Source organism: Arachis ipaensis, chromosome B8, assembly GCF_059453495.1.
Source record: "Arachis ipaensis isolate K30076 ecotype BB chromosome B8, ASM5945349v1, whole genome shotgun sequence".
NCBI classification, from domain to species: domain Eukaryota; kingdom Viridiplantae; phylum Streptophyta; class Magnoliopsida; order Fabales; family Fabaceae; genus Arachis; species Arachis ipaensis.
The window spans coordinates 84,996,058-85,003,688 of NC_142443.1; the positions used below are offsets into that span (position 1 = coordinate 84,996,058).

The 7,631-nt window shown below is 39.5% G+C and overlaps 1 non-coding gene across 1 annotated transcript; it reads right to left on the bottom strand.

Moving 5' to 3' along the window:
* Positions 1–699: 699 nt before the first annotated feature.
* LOC148548667 (small nucleolar RNA R71) lies at positions 700–807 on the bottom strand. The gene has a single exon (XR_015898912.1). It is a non-coding gene; the product is annotated as a small nucleolar RNA R71 (small nucleolar RNA).
* Positions 808–7,631: the final 6,824 nt, after the last annotated feature.

Genomic DNA, 7,631 nt, shown 5'->3' on the forward strand with positions numbered 1-7,631 from the left:
TTTATTCATCTACTAACACCTCTCTTCATCCCACATCTCTGCTCTCCTTACCCTTGTGTTTCTTTCTTTACATTACATTCTTTTCTTCTTCTACTCACACGGGGGAACCTCTACACCTGTGGTAAAAAGGATCCCTATTATTATTTTTCTGTCCCTCTTTTTCATATGAGCAGGAGCAAGGACAAGAATATTCTTGTTGAAGCAGATCCAGAACCTGAAAGGACTCTGAAAAGGAAACTAAGAGAAGCTAAATTACAACAATCCAGCAAGCACCTTTTACAAATTTTCGAACAAGAAGAGGAGATGGCAGCCGAAAATAATAATAATGCAAGGAGGATGCTTGGTGACTTTACTGCACCTAATTCCAATTTACATGAAAGAAGCATCTCCATTCCTGCCATTGGAGCAAATAATTTTGAGCTGAAACCTCAATTAGTTTCTCTGATGCATCAGAACTGCAAGTTTCATGGACTTCCATCTGAAGATCCTTTTCAGTTCTTAACTGAATTCTTGCAGATATGTGATACTGTTAAGACTAATGGAGTAGATCCTGAAGTCTACAGGCTCATGCTTTTCCCTTTTGCTATAAGAGACAGAGCTAGAGTAATGTTGGACTCTCAACCCAAAGATAGCCTGAACTCTTGGGATAAGCTGGTCAAGGATTTCTTAGCCAAGTTCTTTCCTCCTCAAAAGCTGAGTAAGCTTAGAGTGGATGTTCAAACCTTCAGACAGAAAGAAGGTGAATCCCTCTATGAAGCTTGGGAGAGATACAAAGAACTGACCAAAAAGTGTCCTTCTGACATGCTTTCAGAATGGACCATCCTGGATATATTTTATGATGGTCTATCTGAATTAGCTAAAATGTCATTGGATACCTCTGCAAGTGGATCCATTCACCTAAAGAAAACACCTGCAGAAGCTCAAGAACTCATTGACATGGTTGCTAATAACCAGTTCATGTACACTTCTGAGAGGAATCCTATGAGTAATGGGACGCCTATGAAGAAGGGAGTTCTTGAAATTGATACTCTGAATGCCATACTGGCTCAGAATAAAATATTGACTCAGCAAGTCAATATGATTTCTCAGAGTCTGAATAGAATGCAAGCTGCATCCAACAGTACTCAAGAGGCATCTTCTGAAGAAGAAGCTTATGATCCTGAAAACCCTGCAATAGCAGAGGTGAATTACATGGGTGAACCTTATGGAAACACCTATAACCCCTCATGGAGAAATCACCCAAATCTCTCATGGAAGGATCAACAAAAGCCTCAACAAGGCTTTAATAATGGTGGAAGAAATAGGTTTAATAATAGTAAACCTTTTCCATCATCCACTCAGCAACAGACAGAGAACTCTGAACAAAATACCTCTAATTTAGAAAACTTAGTCTCTGATCTATCTAAGGCCACTGTAAGTTTCATGAATGAAACAAGGTCCTCCATTAGAAATTTGGAGGCACAAGTGGGCCAGCTGAATAAAAGGATCACTGAAATCCCTCATAGTACTCTCCCAAGAAATACAGAAGAAAATCCAAAAGGAGAGTGCAAGGCCATTGACATAGTCAACACGGCCGAACCTAGAGAGGAAGGGGAGGACGTAAATCCCAGTGAGGAAGACCTCCTGGGACGTCCAGTGATCAATAAGGAGTTTCCCTTTGAGGAACCAAAGGAATCTGAGACTCATCTAGAGACCATAGAGATTCCATTGAACTTTCTTATGCCCTTCATGAGCTCTGACAAGTATTCATCTTCTGAAGAGAATGAGGATGTTACTGAAGAGCAAGTTACCAAGTACCTTGGTGCAATCATGAAGCTGAATGCCAAATTATTTGGTATTGAGACTTGGGAAGATGAACCTCCCTTGTTCACCAATGAACTAAGTGATCTGGATCAACTGACATTGCCTCAGAAGAAACAGGATCCTGGAAAGTTCGTAATACCTTGTACCATAGGCAACATGATCTTTGAAAAGGCTCTGTGTGACCTTGGTTCAGGGATAAACCTCATGCCCCTCTCTGTAATAGAGAAACTGGAAATCTTTGGGGTGCAAGCTACTAAAATCTCATTAGAGATGGCAGACAATTCAAGAAAACAGGCTTATGGACAAGTAGAGGACGTGTTAGTAAAGGTTGAAGGCCTTTACATCCCTGCTGATTTCATAATCCTTGATACTGGAAAGGATGAGGATGAATCCATCATCCTTGGAAGACCTTTCCTAGCCACAGCAAGAGCTGTGATTGATGTTGACAGAGGTGAATTAGTCCTTCAATTGAATGAGGACTCCCTTGTGTTTACAACTCAAGGTTACCCTTCTGTAAACATGGAAAAGAGGCACAGTAAGCTTCTCTCAAAACAGAGTCAACCAGAGCCCCTACAGTCAAACTCTAAGTTTGGTGTTGGGAAGTCTCAACAATGCTCTGAACATCTGTGAGGCTCCATGAGAGCCCACTGTCAAGCTATTGACATTAAAGAAGCGCTTGTTGGGAGGCAACCCAATTTTTATTTATCTAATTTTATTTTTCTTGTTCTTTCATGTTTTATTAGGTTCATGATCATGTGGAGTCACAAAATAAATATAAAAATTGAAAACAGAATCAAAAACAGCAGAAGAAAAATCACACCCTGGAGGAAGACCTTACTGGCATTTAAACGCCAGTAAGTAGCATCTGGCTGGCGTTCAACGCCAGAAAAGAGCATGGTTCTGGCGCTGAATGCCCAGAACAAGCATGGTTCTGGCGTTCAACGCCAGAAATGGGCAACAAATGGGCGTTCAACGCCCAGAACAAGCACCAATCTGGCGCTGAACGCCCAGAGTTGTGTGCAAGGGCATTTTGCATGCCTAATTTGGTGCAAGGTTGTAAATCCTTGAACACCTCAGGATCTGTGGACCCCACAGGATCACCTCAGGATCTGTGGACCCCACAGGATTCCCACCTACCTCCACTCACTTCTTCTCACCCCTCTTTCACACAATCCCATAAACACTCTTTCCCAAAACTCTTCACCAATCACCTCAATCTCTCTTCCCTATATATAGCCCTCCATTCTTCCTCATTTTCACACAACACAACCCTCTCTTCTTCTTCATCTATTCTTTCTTCTCTTGCTCGAGGGCGAGCAATATTCTATGTTTGGTGTGGTAAAAGCATAAGCTTTTTGTTTTTCCATTACCATTGATGGCACCCAAGACCGGAGAATCCTCTAGAAAAGGGAAAGGGAAGACAAAAGCTTCCACCTCCGAGTCATGGGAGATGGAAAGACTCATCTCCAAAGCTCATCAAGACCACTTCTATGATGTTGTGATCAAGAAGAAGGTGATCCCCGTGATCCCTTTCAAGCTCAAGAAGAATGAGTATCCGGAGATCCGACATGAAATCCAAAGAAGAGGTTGGGAAGTTCTAACAAACCCCATCCAACAAGTCGGCATCCTAATGGTTCAAGAGTTCTATGCCAATGCATGGATCACTAGGAACCATGATCAAAGTAAGAACCCAAACCCAAAGAATTATATTACAATGGTTCGGGAGAAATACTTAGATTTTAGTCCGAAAATGTGAGGTTGGCGTTTAACTTGCCTATGATGCAAGTAGATACACGCCCCTACACTAGAAGGGTCAACTTTAATCAAAGGTTGGACCAAGTCCTCATGGACATATGTGTGGAAGGCGCTCAATGGAAGATTGACTCCAAAGGCAAGCCGGTTCAATTAAGAAGACTGGACCTTAAGCCTGTGGCTAGAGGATGGTTGGAGTTCATCCAACGCTCCATCATCCCCACTAGCAACCGATCTGAAGTTACTGTGGATCGGGCCATCATGATTCATAGCATCATGATTGGAGAGGAAGTAGAAGTTCATGAAGTCATCTCCCTTGAATTCTACAAAATAGCCGAAAAGCCCTCTCCTGGGGCAAGGCTAGCTTTTCCTCATCTTATTTGCCATCTATGTTACTCAGCTGGAGCTTTCATAAAAGGAGATATTCCCATTGAGGAAGAGAAGCCCATCACTAAGAAAATGATGGAGCAAGCAAGAGAGCCCATTCTTGGATCTCAAGAGATGCATGAAGCTCGTGAGATCCCGGAGATGCCTCAAATGCATTTTCCTCCACAAAACTATTGGGAGAAAATCAACACCTCCCTAGGAGAATTAAGTTCCAACATGGAACAATTAAGGGTGGAACATCAAGAGCACTCCATCATCCTTCATGAAATAAGAGATCATCAAAAAGCAATGAGGGAGGAGCAACAAAGATAAGGAAGAGACATAGAAGAGCTCAAGAACATCATTGGTTCCTCAAGAAGGAAACGCCACCATCACTAAGGTGGACTCATTCCTTATTCTTACATTCTCTGTTTTTCATTTTCTCTATGTTAAGTGCTTATCCATGTTTGTGCCTTCATTACATGATCATTAGTATTTAGTAACTTTGTCTTAAAGTTATGAATGTCCTATGAATCCATCACCTCTCTTAAATGAAAACTGTTTTAATTCAAAAGAACAAGAAGTACATGAGTTTCGAATTTATCCTTAAACTTAGTTTAATTATATTGATGTGGTGACAATGCTTCTTGTTTTCTGAATGAATGCTTGAACAATGCATATGTCTTTTGAAGTTGTTGTTTAAGAATGTTAAATATGTTGGCTCTTGAAAGAATGATGATAAGGAGACATGGTATTTGATAATCTGAAAAATCATAAAAACGATTCTTGAAGCTAGAAAAAGCAGCAAAGAACAAAGCTTGCAGAAAAAAATAGCGAAAAAATAGAAAGAAAAAAAAAAGAGAAAAAGCAAGCAGAAAAAACCAAAAGCTCTTAAAACCAAGAGGCAAGAGCAAAAAGCCAATAACCCTTAAAACCAAAAGGCAAGGGTAAATAAAAAGGATCCCAAGGCTTTAAGCATCAGTGGATAGGAGGGCCTAAAGGAATAAAATCCTGGCCTAATGATGCCAGGGCATTTTGGCCAGTTTCACTGACCTTTTCTTTACTGTTTTTAAGGTAGTTTCATGCATTTTCTTAGGAAATAAGCTAGTTTTGGGTAGATATTCACTTACATCTTGATTCAAGCAAACATTGTTAATTTTGAATTATTTCATGAGAATTTTGCATGAATTATATGATAAATTGGATGATGCATGATTCCATGATTAAGAGCAAGACTTTGATGCACTTTGTTTGATTGATTTCAGGCCAAAAGAAGAAGAGAAGAAGCCATGTTAGTGGCTACGTTAGTTACACTAACGTGAGCACTAACATGGATGGAAGGAAAGCCACAACGTTAGTGAGAAAAGTTAGTGGCATTAACTTTGAAGAAAGGAAATGGAGCCAACGTTAGTGACTAATGAGCGGATATTTTATACGCTTTTTGGGGTTAATTTCATATAGTTTTTAGTACATTCTAGTTAGTTTTTAGTTTATTTCCATTAGTTTTTAGGAAAAATTCATATTTCTGGACTTTACTATGAGTTGCGTATTTTTCTGAAATTTCAGGTATTTTTCTGGCTGAAATTGAGGGAGCTGAGCAAAAATCTGATTCAGGCTGAAAAAGGACTGCTGATGCTGTTGGATTCTGACCTCCCTGCACTCAAAGTGGATTTTCTGGAGCTACAAAACTTGATATGGCGCACTTCTAATTGCGTTGAAAAATAGACATCCAGAGCTTTCCAGCAATATATAATAGTCCATACTTTGCTCAAGGATAGATGACGTAAACTGGCGTTCAACGCCAGTTCTCTGCCCAATTCTAGCGTCCAGCGCCAGAAAAGGATTAAAAGTTGGAGTTCAACGCCAGAAATGGACCCAAACCTGGCGTTGAACGCCCAAAACAGCCTTATGCACGTGAATTGTTTAAGTCTCAGCGCAGCACACACCAAGTGGGCCCCAGAAGTGGATCTCTGCACCATCTGTCATAGTCTACTCACTTTTTGTAAACCTAGGCTACTAGTTTAGTATTTAAACAACTTTTAGAATATTATTTTTCATCTCATGACATTTTAGACCTGAACTTTGTACTCGTTGACGGCATGAGTCTCTAAACTCATTGTTGGGGGTGAGGAGCTCTGCTGTGTCTCAATGAATTAATGCAAGTATTTCTGTTTTCTATTCAAACATGCGTGTTCCTATCTAAGATATCCATTCGCGCCTAACTATGGAGAAGGTGATGATCAGTGACACTCATCACCTTTCTCAATCCATGAACGTGTGTCTGACAATCACCTCCGTTCTACATCAGATTGAATGAATATCTCTTAGATTCCTTAATCAGAATCTCCGTGGTATAAGCTAGATTGATGGCGGCATTCATGAGAATCCGGAAAGTCTAAACCTTGTCTGTGGTATTCCAAGTAGGATTCTAGGATTGGATGACTGCGACGCACTTCAAACTCGCGAGTGCTGGGCGTAGTGACAGACGTAAAAGGATAGTAAATCCTATTCTGGTACGACTGAGAACCTGCAGATGATTAGCCGTGCGGTGACAGCGCACTTGGACCCTTTTCACCGGAAGGATGGATGGTAGCCATTGACAACGGTGATCCACCAACACACAGCTTGCCATAGAAGGACGTGCATGCGTGAATCAGAGGACAGAGGAAAGCAGAGATTCAGAAGACAAAGCATCTCCAAAACTCCAACATATTCTCCATTACTGCATAACAAGTAACCTTTAACCCATGCTCTCTTGTTTATTCACAATTCAACTGATAAATATAATTGACTTCTTGACTAAGAATTGCAAGATAACCATAGATTGCTTCAAACCAACAATCTCCGTGGGATTCGACCCTTACTCACGTAAGGTATTACTTGGATGACCCAGTGCACTTGCTGGTTAGTGGTACGAGTTGTGAAAAGTGTGATTCGTAATTCGTGCACCAAGTTTTTGGTGCCGTTGCCGGGGATTGTTCGAGTTTGGAGAACTGACAGTTTATTTTGTTGCTTAGATTAGGAAAAATTTCTCTTTTTTGGTTTAGAGTCTCTTATTATTGTCGTGTTAAAATTTTAGAATCCTTATTTTCTTTTTAAAATCTTTTCAAAAATAATTTTTCTATTAGATCCTGTGCCAAACTTTAAGTTTGGTGTTTTCTTGTTGATTTTTCTGTGTTTTATGAAAATTTTAGTTTGGTTTTCTAAAAATTTTAAGTTTGGTGTTCTTCCTTCATATTCTTGTGTTCTCGTGAGTCTTCAAAGTGTTCTTGAGTCTTCCTTGTATCTTGATCTTAAAATTTTTAAGTTTGGTGTTCCTTGGTGTTCCCCCCTCCCCAAAAGAATTTTCGAAAATAAGGAGCATTAGATCTAAAAAAATTTTAAATCTTGAGCTATCTTATTAGTTTTCTCTCTCCTCTTAAAATTTAAAAATATCTTTTCTCTCTATTTTAAAGCATCTTTTTTGAAAATCAATTTCTAAAATTCAGATTTTTTTTAAAAAAAAAAAATTTCCTAACCACTTCCTCTCTCCTCAATTTTTCGAAAATCTTCACCCATTTTTATTTATCTTTATCTTATTTTTGAAATAAATAAATAAATAAATAAATAAAAATATTTTCTCTATTTTACATCATCTCCCTTTCTCCATCATGGACCTAAGCGGAAATGAACAGTCCAGGAGGACTCTGGGGTCATATTTTAACCCCTCT